Source organism: Anomalospiza imberbis, chromosome 3 (genome assembly GCF_031753505.1).
Source record: "Anomalospiza imberbis isolate Cuckoo-Finch-1a 21T00152 chromosome 3, ASM3175350v1, whole genome shotgun sequence".
NCBI classification, from domain to species: domain Eukaryota; kingdom Metazoa; phylum Chordata; class Aves; order Passeriformes; family Viduidae; genus Anomalospiza; species Anomalospiza imberbis.
The window spans coordinates 17,120,966-17,137,935 of record NC_089683.1 but is presented as its reverse complement, the minus strand read 5'-3'; the positions used below and the strand labels follow the sequence as shown (position 1 = coordinate 17,137,935).

Here is a 16,970-nt window from a genome sequence, read left to right as displayed (position 1 = left end):
GCCAGTAGCAGTTCAAAATACTTGATCTGATGGCTCACTCTGGCCTTAAATCTTTGCAAGCACATGAAATTATTCACTGATTCTCAGGGCTTACATAACAGCAACCACCAGTAAAAAGCTTTCTTTCCAGCTGGCTAAAAGAGTATTTCCTGGAAGGCAGTGACCTGGCCTCGGTTATTCATGCTTTTGTCATTTCTCATTTAGACTGCAGTGATTCAGCGTTCAATACAAATGGTCATACTGTTTCAGTGCTTACAGAAATTCAGCTGTTAAAGAAGGCTACATCTCATTTCAGTAATGCAGTCCCCTGGAAACCTATCAGATGTATCTGCCAGGCTTTTTCTTACCTTTCCATAGACTACCTAAAGAAGTTCAAGGTCCTGATCCCTTTCCTTGCGATACACACCATAGGTGAAGCTCAAGAATGAAAATATTTCCATAAAGTTTTATGATGAAAAGCAGTTTTCTCTAATATAATAGACTCCCCACCCCTTGCCCATAACTGTATCTAATTGACATCTTATGGGCCAGACCAAACTGCTTCTGTACATGCTCCTAACCTGTAAAGACTGCAGCCCATTGTGACTCCCCTTATTTTTATCTTTGGACATTGTTATATTTATATTTGTAGAATGGTTTAAGCTGGAAGATACCTGAGAAGGTCATCTAGTGTGACTTCAAGTCAAAGCTTATCCAGGTTCAAATTTAGGTCCATTGCTCAGCTCTTGTCCAGTAAATTTTATGTCTCTCCAAGGATAAATATTATAAAATCCTTCTGTGCTACTTAGTTGAGTCTTTGTCCACTCATGGTGATTTTTGCTTATCACTAGATAGTACTTAACGTTTTGAAATTTTTAGCTGCTGAGTCTCTTCCTTTCGTTGTATAAGCCTCTGAGAAATTCAATTCCACCTTCTCTATGCCCACCCAATTAGTTTAGCTAAACACAGCACAGTTACATTTTCCCCACCATCTTCTCTAAGTGGGTCAAACCCAGCCTCCTCATCCTCTTGCTCCTTCAGCATCTTATGATAGGCAGCCCCAAACTAGACAAAGTAAATCAGATGCAACCTCATAAATGCTGGCTGTATAACAGAGAATAATCACCTTCCTGGACTGGCTGGCTGTGTTCTCCCTAGTGCAGCCCATGCACTGTCAGCCTTGAGTTCTACAATGCTCACCCTTGACTTACGTTCGACTTCTTGCCCACAGTTCCTTTTCCACAAAATTTCTTTATCTAATATATCCCATCTGATCTGGGGTATCCCATACCTGGTCACAATTTATTATGCAGGCAATGCTGTGTCAGAGTCAAGTTTTCTTGGGAAGAGAGTAATCCAAGACAATGGCATTTAGGGCCAAAGTCTAGGCTTTTATAAATCTAACTGCTTTATTGAGCATGTGAAGCATAAGCCTCACACAATTAATTACACCAGTGTTAAGAAACATGAATGCTAAGAGAGAATAAAAAAGCCCTCAAAACACCTCCTCACTAAGAAACTTCTTTTTTCTCCCCCCTTCCACTAAAAAAAAAATTAACAAAACAAGACTCTCAACACACTTTACCTGGTGCAGAGAGAATATAAATATAAACTGCTCAGAACAGATGTTCAAAGGCTGACAGCCATGTTTTTCACTGCACTGGAAAATATATGAATACTTCAGTGCTGAGCCCAGAGTAACAAAGAAAATGAGCAGGAAAGAGTATTCTTGTTACTTACCTTTTTTTTTTTCTGCTTGGCAAATTACATTATTACGAAGTTATAAAAGTATGATGATCGTTATGACAAATGATCTAAATATGACTAATGTTATCTGCCAGATTATGAAAAAAGCTTATTCTCAGGGTGTTACAGTTAAGGGCAAAAAGCACAACAGGATCTGTCATTCTGAGTAAAACAATCCATAAAACCTCATTCAGTAATTTCCATGTTCAGTGCCAGCTATATGAAACTTGAATTAGCATGTGTGTTTGGACATGTGCCACCTTACTTGACAACATGAAGAAAGAAAAAATCTACATGTCCATTGGCAAGCTGCCCTGATAGTTAAGCACATTCTTGATTTAAAAATATGCACATTATTTTCAGCCTAAATTACTTTACCTTTAATTTTCATCTGTTTAGAGTACATTTTGGTGTCTGTGACTGCAGGGTCAAACAGTCTCCTACTAACTGATACCCTATCCTTGTGAAGGCACTTCATATTTGTAATTAATCGCCTCTTAAATACCTCTTGTGCAAGCTAAATAGAGGGATTTTTACCATAAAATATTTTTGTAAGTATTTTATTGAGAACATGAATTTACTTTAAAAAATATTTTTTCTTTACAGCAATGAATTGAAAGCAGGATGTAACAGCAATATATTACAGTCATCAATATTTTGCTTTGCTCCTGTTATTTTACCACCTCAGGACCCTTAGTTAAAACTTTCTTATTATGCATCCAAGGATTATACTAACAAAACCAACAAAATTAACAAAAATAATAATAACAACATTTCTCCCCTCCCCACCCCCTCAAAACCCAAACAAAAATCCCCACCATCCAACCAAAAACCCCAGTTCTCACTGTGCTGCTAGAGTTGTCATGTTCTCCAGACCCACAGAAAAACATGCATGTACACCACCCCTTTAGGGGGTTACAGCATAACTTCATTCACATGCTCCAGTCGAACTTCACAGTGCTGTAGAAATCACCAGTACTTTTAATTTGGGGGGAGATTAAGAAATTGAGATATTCTCCATCTCCTTGTTACATTGTCCCAGCATCTGGACTTGAGACCCTTCTAACAATGACCAAAAGAGTCAACATAATTGCTCGCATTGTTAAAGCTTTGACAGTCATAGAATCACAGAATGGCTTGGGCTGGAAGGGGCCTTAAAGATGATTCAGTTTCACCTCTTTGCTGTGGGCAGGGATGCCTTCTAGTAGACCAGGTTGTTCAGAGTCCCATTCAACCTGACCTTGAGCACCTCCAGGGATGGGCCATCCACAGCTTCTCTGGGCAACCTGTGCCATTGCCTCACCACCCTCACAGTAAAGAATTTCTTTCTAGTGTCTAATCAAAACCTACCCTCTTTCAGTTTGGAGCCATTCCCCCTTGTCCTGGCACTACATGCCCTTGTAAAAAGTGTCTCTCCCCCTGTTGCAGCCTTCTTTCAGGTACTACCTATGGATGAGACAGGCCTAGGGATGCTGCCACAGACCACATCACGTACAAGCTACTAAAGACGTCGTGGAGTTAAACAGTAATGTAGCAGGGATAAAAACATCCATGGAGCCACATTCAGAAAGACCTAGTATTCCTTGACATTAGTGGCAACATTTCCATTGGCTTCAGTGAGTAAAGAATTGCCAAAAACCAATAGATTTTTTGTGGTTGTTTTTGCATTTCAACAAGCTGGATTTAAATTCATTAACATTCCAAATGAGATCGATAATGAATAGTTCAGTAATAATTACCAGGACTCCACAGAAAACTCTATAAATTATGTCATGAGCTATACACTGCATGTGCCAATTTTCCATAAACAAGGGATTATTGCACTCTCTGTTTTCTAACAATAAGTACATTTGGTAATTGTGACTAGAACTATACATTATTCATCTGAATTTAAAGCTGTGCTCATTTATCTCTTTGCCAAAATTTTCCTCCTATTCCAAAAACAGGCCTGTAAGAAACAAATTCAACTGAGGTTTCCTCCAAGGCAAAGATATTCTCCTGAATATCTGAATTTGAGCTGAAAATTCATGTTCTAATTAATTTGCTGGGTCTAAATGTGATCTACCAATACCAAAATCAAATTACTGCAAGACAACTGGGCTGCAGTCTAGAACAATTTTGTTGCATATCTCATAGTGCTATAGTGTTTATCTAAGGTTCAAGCTCGTAGAGTGAAGTGACTATTTAAAAATTTCCTTTAAACAAATAAAAATATAAATGATTGCACTTCCTGGTCATGGATAGTGCTCCAAATCTGAGGGTAGAGAAGGCCATGGTAATGACTTTTTTTAATAAAATTACTTTTCATCCTATTTCATTAATGCATAATCCCTGGGTACAATATTTGTCTACACTGTAGATCAAAATCAATGGTTAAATCAGAAATCAGAAAATTAAGAGATTTTTAGAAAGGTACTTTTAAATTGTGTAGAAAAATTGCCAGTTGTGAATTTATTGGTGTGTTTTACTTGGTGAACACTGAATTCTCAGCAGTTAATAAAACAAGGAAAGAATTTATCTTTAAACAGAATTTTAAAATCATGTTTACAGAAGTTGTAACTGCATTTCCAAAATGATTACATGGAACTATAAATTTTACTGTAGTCAAAATTTAAACTGGTGGTTTGAGTATAAATGTGGAAGATTATTCAACATATTCCTTCACAAATTAGCCTATGAAAAAATTCATAGGCTGACCAATTGTTTTAATATCCAGTACCATGGAGCTGAAAACAGAAAGGACTTGTCCAGTCAACTTAATCCAGACATGTTTTGCAAGTACCAATCTTAATTGTGTAAACCTAGCCATGATTTTACCATTTTGAACCCAATGTTTACCTTCTGTCCACTATTCCAAATGTAAATCTGCTTCAAATAAGCATTTATTCTCGCAGAAAATAGAAAAAATTGTTATAATTTTCACATTTTGTGAAAATTATGTTAGTGGCCACTTATCTGAACTAACTTACCAATACCATTCTTCATTGAAAATGCATCTTTTACTTCTCTGATATGCATTATTTTTAGGCAAACCTCTTGTGAAGTTAAACTACCCAAGCTCCTTTAATCTTTTTTTTTAACTAAATTCTGAAATTCCTTGGTCATCCTAGTATCTCTTATCGGCATGATCTCTGAATGCAACTTTCCTGTCTGTAACAATCAGAAGCATTTAATTTAAACTAATGAATTAATTTCCCCATACGGCCACATCTGTATTGGTAAATCAGCTGTATGTGAGGGACATTAGTTGATGTGGCATGTGTCACTTCTGCACAGGCAAACACTCCCCTGGCTTTCAGCGCTGTTCTGAGAATCATTCCCAAGTCCATGGGACCATCGCTGGTCCATGTCTAGGTCTTGTTTAATTTATTTGCATAATTGCAGTATATGATAAATACTACACTGGTAAAAATGCTGCTCAGTATCTCCTGAAATTACTGTTCCCAACATATCCTAGATCTCAGCTTGCATGCCTGACCCTCATAGATCACATCCTCCCTGAAGTCAGCTACTGTACTTGCATTTTTCTCCATCTGACTACAGTAATCTTCAAGGATTTTACCACGGCAGAACATTTGGGTTGTCTAACTCTGACATTTACAATTTTGTTCAGCTCTCCAAGGGGTCTTCAAGATTTTCAAGACCGGAAATATTACATGTCTACACTGTAAGCTAGTAAATCAGACGTACAAATTGTAATAGACATGGAGCAAGGAAATTAACAACATGATGCAGTGAAAAAGGGTTTCTCTGCATATGGAAGATTACAGTATTTACTTGCTAAGAGAGTGCACGAGTTACTAAAAAAAACACAAACATTGGGATTTTTTTCAGGTACAGCTATTCACTGACAGTCATATGACAATATATTCCCCCATTTCCTCAATCTCATTCCAAGGTTGCATCTGTTAATAGAACATCCTGAGAGATTTCATGTGAATCTGTTAAAACAATACCCAGAGAAATTTTGTGTGCATTATATGACATTAAAATCTCAGTCTACACATGTTTATCTAGCTTTCATTTGGAGACTACATGTGAACACTCATATTTTTCATCCCCAGGAAATTTATAACCAAATCAGCTTTAGTACTCCTTTCACTCAAATCTTTGATAAAAACCCCAAAGCATTCTGGTCAAATTCAAATGCAATACAAATAAAAGCAACACAGACTTTGACTTTTTATTTCTTAAATGTCTTATCTCTTAGCCACCAGAGGAAGCTTATTGAGGCTATGAATAGTTGAAATAAGTGATTGATAATGAAGAGGGGGAAAAGTTAATTAAAGATTTAAAATGAGAATTTTGATACCCTATGTGTTCAAACAAAGTGCCTTTCTTAGATCCTACAAAGCCTTACCCATATGCTAATTTCATGGAAATGAGGTTTATTATACTCTGTGGATTTTTCATTAAACAAGCAGAGACATAACCATATATACTCTTCTCTCTCTACCCCAAGCTCTCACACATTCTGTGAAAGGTGTGATAGCTACTTTCTTTTTATCAGTTTTTATCCCTTGTCAACTTGTCTTTGTTGAATCAACATAAAAGAGACCATTCCACAAACCGTGTACGATGGATCCCCAGCTTGCCTGAACTCAGCATTTCTTATGATCTACCCAAGCCTTGCTCATTTCTTTTGGGCTCTAAATTGCAAACTTTCCGCACACTAACTGCCTGTTTGGAACGGTGTCTGGCTCAGACTAACTATCAAACCATGCCAGGCACTGGACTAAGATCTTCATATTGCATTCAGGAATCCAATTCCCAAGGCTGCTGCTTTGGACATATTTCAGCCTGTATCCAGACTTCAGACACAGAAGATTTTGCCAGATCTTTCCTTGGGCTCTTTTCCTAAAGAAATTGCCTCCTCTTTCCTCCTTCAGAGCCTTCCACCAGGCCCAGAGTGCATCTGCCAGGAGAGGATTATGCAGATATGTCTTTTTATTTTCCCCCCCTAACCACGGCCCATTTATCAGCATATATCACGTACTGTATTTATGTATGTAGTCCTTTCGCTAAAGGGAAAAAGAGCCAGCTCAGGTTTTAGCTGTCAGCAATAAGCACTGTCTCAAGCCCATCCACAGACCTCAGAAAGTTAAATTAGACTACCTAGAAAGTTCTTTCAGACTTAATAGTGATTACATTTGCTTGGGCAACACCTTCATACTATTTTCTGAAGCAGCCATCTATTCATAGATATTCATAATACCATGTCTCACTTTACAGCTGAAAACAAGAAAAAAACCTATGCAAATTCTCCAGTCTTCTCTGCTGCATTTAGTGTCTTCAATTTTTGCCCAAAAGATTAATAGCTTAGTTGACTTTTCTATGTGCGCTTGGTCATCCAACACCTAGATCTCACAAACATCACACAGGAGCTTAAATACTGAATATCCAGCATCAATGTCGTGCAACAAAATTACATTGCTAAAAGCATATTTTAATAGCTAAATAAAAACATGTTTGGTTTTTTTTTTAATTTTAAACAGAGGGAAGTGTGGAAAACCAGTTCTGATGTGGACATTCTGCATGGTTAAAGAAGGCTAGAGAACCACTTACGCTACTTATTATTTGTTCAACCACGTTAAAAGCTGACTAAGTTTCTTTTGAAATCTGAGGAAGTCATTCCACTTGTTCCAGATACGGGTCTATGAAGATATATATTTCTTTCATATCTATATATTTTTTGTTTTTCTCATTGTACCAACAGGTATAGCAGGACACAAAGGACTCAATTACATTTTTCAGTTATACCTAGTATGCTGTGGATAGCTAGCTAGCCAGCTAGCTAGCTAGAATATAATTACCCTAAATGTAACTTAATATCTATTATATATCATTTGAAGTGTCCTACATATCCTCCAGCTGCTGGCTGAGAAGCATTTCCTGGTTTCACCTACGTTTCTGCCATATGTGCAGAGCTCATATATATGTTCTATATCCCAAGGCTTCTGAAGAAACCTCGACATTTCTGTGTAGGCATCTTAATCAAGCTCAAAGTGTTGTAATATAGGCAGATAACTCTTTTGAAGAATGCTTTGGCTAAAAATTCTCATTAAACAACAGCATTTTTCATGCTACTTCTTTCCACCAAACTTAGGCTCTCTAAAATTACATAAAGAATGCAAATTGCAGGAATTCAGTAATTACTTGATATTAGAGATTTTTCTCTTCTTTTTTTGTGTTCTTTGTCAGATATTTTATAATTAAAGGGTGTGGTTTTGTATTTGGGTAACGTATTGCATTTCAGAGGTGTTTGTGGTCTAAACACTTCTCAGATATCCTGTAGTGATGTCTAGTAGGTGTCTTGGAGATTTTTCTAACCTAGACATTTAGTATGTTGCTATATGTAAACTGGTGAAGTATGTGGTTCTTTCCAGTGCTATTCTTCTAAAAAAAATCCCATGTGGGCTTTTTTTTTTTTTGTTACTTTCATAAGAAATAAAGATTTTAAAACCAGTGTTCAGTTTTGTTTTCTCTGAAACTTAAAAGATTCTCCCTACATGCATCTTGAGGCATGTAGGAAGGAGTAAGCTGTAGCACTGTAAGCAAAGATAAATTATCAACAGTAAGAATGAAATGTAGGACCTCTGGATCCAAACACACATATTTCTACTGACCGTGCAAAGGGGCTTTATTCCACAGCAACCAACGGGCTGTGGCAAGGTCATCAACTTCTCTTTGCACAAAAGAGGGATACAATGCTACCTTCAAATGATTAAAATAAAAAAAGTGCTTAATTGTTTACTGCTGAAGTGCACTTATTTTGATCTCATTTCTTAGAATCAAAAAATGTGACTACTTTTAGTAGCATTACAATGAAAGTTTTACATATTCTTCTGAGTTCAGGAATTTCCTTTGTAACTATATCAATTTAAATTACAGTGGGATGCATAGAAAACTAATTAGGAAGCAACATTTGGCTTCCCAGAACAAATACTTAAGCCAGCTCTTCAAAAATAATGGGCAAAATTATTAACCTCAAGTACATGGCACACCATCTACTAATAAGATACATGTTTACTTTTCCAAGTTCAGAACTTGAAAACTTAAAGGCTAATGAGTAGTTAAAGGACTCCTGAGAAGAAAAGATAGGATCCTCCTAAGAACAGGGCTAGGGAAACAGACTGAAAGGTTAAGTAGAGGAAGAAAGAAACATATTCTAAAGAAAAAGCCTAAGATGTCAGTGCCTTTCCAGAACAAGTGCATAGCAAGCTGAAGGGAAAGGCTTCATATGAATATATGTTACATTTACTGGTTTAAATGTTTAAGATTTTCTTTGCTGCTTTACTTCTAAATAAATTACACTTCTAAAAGGCTTTCTGTCAGCTTTTTGTGTGGACAGTACTTTGAGGGAACTGATTCTGCCCCTCCATTCTGCTCTAGTGAGATCCTACCTGGAATTCTGAGTGAAGCTCTGGAGTTCCTAGTACAGGAAAGACCTTGACATATTGGAGTGAGTGCAGAGGAGGATCATCAAGTTAATTAGAGGGATGCAGCACCTCTGCTATGAGGAAAGGCTGAGAGAATTGGGATTGTTGAGCCCAGAGACGAGAAGACTTTGGGGTAACCTAATTGCAGCTTTCCAATACCTGGAGAGAGCCTACAAGAAAGATGGAGAGGGACATTTTACAAGGGCACATAGTGACAGGACAAGGGGGAGTAGCTTCAAACTGAAAGAGAGTAGGTTTAAATTAGATATAAGGAAAAAATTATTTAATGTGAGGGTCATGAGGCAACAGCACAGGTTGTTCTGAGAAGCTGTGGATGCCTCATCCCTGAAGGTGTTCAAGGCCATGTTGGATGGGGCTCTGAGCAACCTGGTCTAGTGAAAGAGGGATTGGAATGAGATGATCTTTAAGGTTCCTTCCAAACCCAACATTCTAAAATTCTGTATTACCTTGGCATGCTGCAGGAACATCAGAGTCCAATCCTGTTTGGGATCCATCCTCTGCCTGGGAGAACTGCAAGCCAGGCTACAGTGAATGACCCAAAAATAACTACATTCAATCAGACTAAAGGAGCCATGGGATTCTAGGATACTACTGCTTTGCCAAAAAAGGAAAAACCCCAGAGCTCTGTGTTTTGTTTTACCTAATATTTTACATTTTAATTGTCCTCATGTTTACTTTTCCTAACATACCTCTTTCAGGAATCATTCTCTAGAGCAAATTTTCTTTTTCTTGTTAATAGGGGAACTGTTTCTTCCTTGTACCATCCAGCTCTTCCTCCGCTTGTGGATCACCTTTAGCTGTGTTTTGACCCATTTTGGTCTGAGTGGAAATCTGCTACTGTTCTAAGACAATGCATGAAGTGGATGTGACAGCTTTATGACTTGGGTGATAGCACAGTGAACAGGCACATTACAAAAAGGGCAATTACTGTAGTCTTTGTGATGTTATTTACAGTACTTACTTTGCTAACAGGAGCAGCATTGTAAAAATGTTAGTTGTTAACACTGCTAAAATGTAATGCCAGAGTTTCCTGCAGCATAAGAGGCTGGTATGCTGATAAATGACACTGCATGAAATGGTGGCCATGAAAAGCAAATTCACCGTGAATCACCCTCAACACCAGATTGGAGTAAGAGCATTGCAAAGCTGATTTGTGGGTTGATGTTGCCATTTAATGTGGTTTCCATCAAGCTGTTCATAAAATTCATAGCTGCAGCTAACCTCCATTACTGTGTCCTTGCACATTCTTCTTGAAAATAACTTGTTTATGAAGCTTCAGCAATGCAGAAGGACATTGTATGATCTGTAGGAAATGGAGGAACTTCGTGTAAACATGGCCACAAAGCAATGGCCAGAAGACACATTCCTTTTATGGGATTCAAATTCTCACTTGCATGTTATGATTCTGTCCAATAGTCTTTGCAACTATCTCTGCCATGTGTGTTGAGGCCAGTCAACAGGCTGGTGCAGGTCCACAGCCCAGAGATACCTATGCAGACATCTAATTTGTGACTCTGAATCTGGAGCTGAGCTCCACCCACTGTCACTTCAGCAAGTCTCCAGTATCCTCACAGACAAATGGTATGATCCTGACAAAACAGGAGCACTGTTCACAAACCATGGAGGTGTCCAGAATGTTATTGCCTTCAGCTCCCTGGAGAATCCCTCATATAGATGCCAAATAGATCTAGCACTTAATCAATTCTCCATTAACATCATAACAATTTGGATGAAAACAGTCTATTTTTGTTTGTAAATTGATGCTTTAATGTAATGTTTGCCCCTGTGTTGATAAATTTCACCAATTTCATGATCAGCTTTGTGTAATTAAATGTTCCATTTCTCCAGCCATTTTATGTGACTTAGATTCATGATGAGAAAATATCAATGTCATAAGTATAGAAAGTATGACAATAAAATAGAAAATCAACCTGTCTGTTGAAATATTGAGAGGTAACTTTTGTTTTGCCTGCTTACAGTTACCTCTTTTTTTCTTTGCTACACTGTTTTTGTAGTTTTGTCGAGGGGTTTTGTTGGGGTTTTTGTTAGTTTTTTTACTGTGGAGTATACATAATTTATGTAGAAAATATTGTGATTTTTAAGCTGGGGAGAAAAAGAAGATTCAAATTTATTTTTAAAATATCATTGTAGCAAAGTTAAGGCATCTATCCTTTGATGCCAGCATTAGGGAAACATTTGTAAAAGAAGCATATATTGTTGAGGTGTACACTTCAGCAGTTTTTGGTTCGTGTGTCAAGTACAGATTTACACCACAGATTTAGTATGTGGAGGAGAGTTTTTAACAGACCAAGAGCAACTTAACCCTTTCTCTGATTTTCCATAGAAAAGAACTTTAAGTCCTTTTCAGATCATATGATTTTCAGATCATATCACCTGTCTAAAGGAAAATCAAACTGGAAAGCGTAGTTGCCTTAAAGCTGAATAGGATTTTAACAAAGCAAGCCCTGGAATGACTACGTCCACTAAGATGCTTTTGACGATAGCTCATACAGTCAGTAGCTCCCTAGTACATGAATTCTAAAAATCTCAGTATTTTTCCCAAGTTGGGTAAAAGCAAAAATTAATTACTTGTAATATTAGTATTCAGTGAGAATTTATTATAATGCTGGAATTATAATATATGCTCATAAATGTTCTAGGTTTAGTAAGACAGGAAAGTATTTGGAATGTTTCAATGAGATCCAAGCTTGCATTTCCCTGGCTAAACTGCTCAGCTTATTAGCTTGAAAAGGCAAAATACAAAGGGCAAGATTTTCATGACTGATTAGGGAACTGAGAGAGTCCCTTTGCATTTCCTTAAAAGGGGTCTGATTTTCATAAAATACAGAGAAGACTTGAACCATCTAAATCTGGTTTAGCACCCTAAGCTAAACCAGCTAAATTTACAAGTCGTTTTTGCCTGTCTCCAGCAAGTGGCATATTTAAATTCAGTTTCATGAAAAGAAAGTATCAAAGACACAAATCCAATTTGATCATGAGAATCAAGTCCTACTAACTTTAATTATTGATAAAATAGGTCAAACCCAGAAAGAATGCAAATGCTGCTGACATCACTCTCTTTCATTCCTTGTTTGGGCTACCAGGGAAGCAGTCTGAACTAGCTTGAAACATCATGTTGCATTCTGAAACTGAAAACAAACAACAGCCTCTGCTCTGCAAAGTCCTCACCCGCAGTCAGAACACAACAGCTAATTGGATTAAGAAATGGATTATGACACCCAGCATAGTTTGAATTGGTTAATTGGATTAAAATAGATTGAACTGGCCATTTGGATTAAGGCATAATCAAACTTCTCCACAGACAAAAGATCTGAGCAGCATGTTAAGGGAAAAAAAAAAAAAAAGACAGAGAGAAAAAAAAGATAAGGGACAAGAAATGCTTGTTAAAGGGGTGTATGCTACTCTTCTCTTCCTAGCTATTTTTAATGAAGGGCGCATTATCTTCTTGCCTAGCAGCTGAAATAACATTGTGTAATGGAAATGAGCTCAGCAAAAGGGCTATAGTCATTATAAAAGATAAAAATCCCTAGAAGTCTGTTTAAATGTTAATAAATATAAAAGAATAAAAGAAGAAATTAAACATTTCAATACAATGTTACCCCCTATGCAAAACTTCCAGGTCTGCATTCGCTCCCCACCACACTATTGATTTTTAAATTACATTGCCTTTTTATTTCTTTTCTCTGAATCTGTCACTGTAAGAACTGACACAAAATCTAATCAAACCATAAGGAAACCATCAATTTTATCTAGTTATTCAGCTGGTTGGTGAATAACATCACAGCCTCTGGTCCTGCTCATAGTAATGAAATCAAGTCCTGTCCTGTGCTTTCTTATTTTAAAGGTTTTGCTTTGGAAGAACTACACAGCTGAAGGGAACACCTCTTTGGGAGTGCTGTGGCACAGCATAAGGGTACAGGCTGTCACAAGGCACTGACCAAAATGTTTCTGTATCTCTCACTGACAGACCTACATAGAGATCTCCATCCTTTTTAATACTTCCTCATTTATGTGCGAGCCTCCCAAATATTTTTCTTTCAGAAGTTTGTAGAGCAAAAGACACCATTCTATCAGTGCCATCCCACTGAACATCACAAGGACACATACAAGAAAATTAGCTGGTGCAAAGACCCTTAAGCCATTGCCACTAAAAATGGGCTTCAAATCAAGAGCTGCAATTCATTCCCATTCAGGGGCTGCAGAAAACCCATGGTGCTGGCAACATCTGCTTATCTTCTGAGCCCTTCAGGAGAGCCATGGATTTGCAGAGGCTCCATCAGGGTTGAGAGTCTGCTTTACCATCCAAGTCTCCAAGTGCTAGCTCGCGCTGGTGGGAGCAAGGGATAGGGAGAGACATGAGGGGAAAAAATTGAGTGAGACAATCAGGTAGACCACAGCAGTCTTTGGGGTCCTCTTTAGTTTTCCCCCATAGTCCCTGTGGCCCATGCAAGAAGCAGGGAAATGAGTCTTTGCACTTCCAGCTCATGCTGTCCTCTCTGCCAAGCAGGAGAGGTCAGCTGTTTCTTTTCAGGTCTTCTTGCCCAGAGCTCAATCACTCTGACATTGCTCAAGTGCACTGAGTGCACCCTTCAGTTAACAACAGTAGCAAAAGGGTTGTGAAAACAGATGATGTTTGAGGTCAGAGATGGAGTTAAGTGCCTTAGAAGTTCAGGACTATGTGAGAAAATTTCCCAGATGCAGTTTGCCAAAAAAAGAATCTATATTCAGCAGCAACGTGATATATGCTAACTTAGTGTGAAAATCCTACCTTCAATCTCAACTTTTGCAGAAACCCCACTAAAACCCAAGTAACATTGCTGAATAATACATGACTTAAATTAGCAGATTACTGGAGACAAGAAATAGCCATAAACTGTAGTCATAATTCAGTGTGCATTAAACTTTCCAATCGCTATCTCTAAATCACCTTGGTTCTACCCACATTTTCTTTTTCATTTTCTTTCTCTAGAAATGAACAGGAAATAATAAAATCCTGGTAATTTATTAACATAAGAAAAAAATCTGAGGATGGGATGATATACATTCATTGAAAGTCTCATTTCCTCCCATCATTCAGAAAATAAATTTCCTGGGTTTGGTTAGCTTTAGTTTGGTTTCAATCAGAGAGCACACTAGGAATATTTGCAAAATTATAGAAGGGCTTTTATGTTAATATCAAATAGAAGACACCTGTACTGCCCTGTAAAAATTATAAAACAAAACTTTCAAGTATTACAGAAGTAAAAGCACAATGCTGCTCCATGATCTGGAGTAGGTCAGATCGTGCCTTGAATGCTATTTTTGCATGTAAACATCTTTAGCATATTTGATAGAAGACAGGACTTCTATATCAACATGACTATCCCATGGAGGAGCACAGACCCTTTATAGACAACTGTGGACATACCTTCATCAAAAAAACAGAATCAATGTGCTTGCAGGCTTTCAGTTCAGCCATCACAATTATCTGCTGCTTACCATCAGCTAGAGCATTCTGCACTTTAGGACAGAGATCCCACTGGGTCATCTATGTGGAAAAATTTCTTAATAAGCTCAAGAGCTTGAAAGTTATGGTCTGGGGTCTGTGGCCAGGGAGAACCTAAACCTCAGAAGCTCTGACCCAGCTGCCCTCGGCTGTGCTGGTCTAGCTGGGCACATCACAGCTGTGCCAACGTTACCAAAATAAGTGAAGTAAGGTTCATCTATCAGTAGAGTGATTGCCAAGCCAGCACCCTAAGTAGTAATTCATAAAGCAGTATCAGCTTAGACCCACCCTCTCTTGCCTCCTCTCCCCATCAGTGAACCTATCTGTCAATCTGCAGCTTCAAGGTATCAGAAATATGCTTCTTCATGCTGAAGTAACCAATTAAGTTTTATTGCTTTATTGATGCCACAGATATAAAACTACTATGTAGAGCATCTGTCATAAAATGCTTGCTTAAGAATCTGTTGCTGGAGACATCAGTAGTGCAGTAGAAAGATGAAAGGAAGATTTAAAACGCATGATGTGGATATGTGTTAGAAGCTAATTACATGCAGTGGGAACAGATACAAGGATGGGTTGCCATCAGCTGTGGATTGCATCGAAGATGTGGTTATCAGTGCTAAAATGTTTTCATAAAACAATCTTATGTGCTGTCGAGCCAGTCATTTTTCTATCATGAATTGTTCCTTCTAAAATCTCCTGTTTGTTTTTTTTTTAAGAAGACAAAAACTCAGTCCGTGTTTTCTCTTATACTGTATAGAGTGGAGTTCTTTTATGGGGAGCTCACAAGTACACACAAAACATTAAATGCTGGACCTGAACAGGGAAGTCTATTGTCAGGAGGTGTCTCTTGTAGCAATGACATTAATTTATAGAAATATAAAGAATAAATTCAGCATGAAGAATCTATGACCATATAAATCTATCGTGCCTCAGTTCAAATGAAAGCTGTTGGAAAGAACTGGACTGCGAATATATTCATGTAACTGCCTGTGACACAGAAAGTTTACAAAAGAAAAAAAGAAATGCTAGCAATAAAAATGGAAAGGTGTCTTTCTTCTACCATATCCTTTTATCCTTGATATATGCCCTGCTTATGCATCTTTCATATGAAAGCTTAAGAGGGTGTTGAAATTCTTTTTAAAAAAAGTAAAAGGAGAAGCAGTGCCTATTGCCTATCAGATATAGTCACAGAGGCAGTTGACTCAGATATACAGATTAGGGAATCTTTTATGCTTTGGCAGCATTGGCCCCTGCTTTCTTCTGTGTAGCCCACAGCAGGATTATCTTCTTAATTTGTTATTTTATAAATATTTTGAGTACTGAAACCTTTAAAAAGCCCCAGAACAAAATAAAAAAGAAAAAAAAAAAAACAAAACAGCATCACTATTGTCAATTTTAAAATGGCAAACCCAGATTTCTAGCATGTTTCTTTGAAAAGGGAAATTGTGTATGAGGATCATGTGCACAGGGACATGTTATCAATTCTGAACGATTTTCAAGATGTAGTCTTGCCTGCTGCTAACACATTATACAGTGCTGCAAATCGCATGTACCCTTAAGAAAGGTCAAAAGCAAGAAATTTTAAATACCATGGGATTCTTCCTCTTTTTATACAAAAGGCCATGCTTTATTGAAGAGGTTAGGAAATCTGGTATTGTAAAATCCACAGCAGAGATCAATTTTATGTCATTGAAATAGGAGGTTATGTTATTTACTACGTATGTAAATATTAAAGAATTCAAAACCTGTTCTAACTTGATATTAAAACACATTTTTCAGAGATCTGGGTACGTATCTAATAATTTCACTATCTTATTCAGTAAAACAAGGAGATAGAAGCAAGTATTAAACTCCCATACAAAACCTGCTCAAAGAAATATTCACCAATTGTTTTCATTCCGTATTCCTTTTCTACCCTAATTTCCTTTCTGCCTTCTCTTTCTTTTTTTTGGCTATATAAATAGTTATTATATCAGGGTCAGGAAGGATGCATTGTGGCAAGAGGAGAAAAGCCACCTTTTTAAAAAAATTTTTTGCTCCTGTATATTCAGACAGAAATAGTTTTAAAATAACTTCCAAATATTGAAATTAAGAAGAATGAGGAAATTTCAATCTTTTTGACCTGACTTGATCAACCCCCATTGCAGCACCACCCAAGCATTCAACATTTCATTCAGTCAATCTAGTGGCTAAAAGATTGATGAAGAAATATTTGTTTTGCTATTTGACCATGTCCTAACATCATTGTAAGATTATTAATTTCTTTGTGTTTATTT

General features: G+C 37.3%; 1 long non-coding RNA gene across 1 annotated transcript in view; it reads left to right on the top strand.

The window, feature by feature from the left end:
• Window positions 1–16,970, top strand: part of LOC137472010 (uncharacterized) — a 45,448-nt gene that overhangs the window by 20,712 nt on the left and 7,766 nt on the right. Inside the window, exon 2 of the long non-coding RNA XR_010997966.1 lies at window positions 13,051–13,119. This is a non-coding gene — a long non-coding RNA (uncharacterized lncRNA). The remainder of the gene's footprint in view (window positions 1–13,050; window positions 13,120–16,970) is intronic.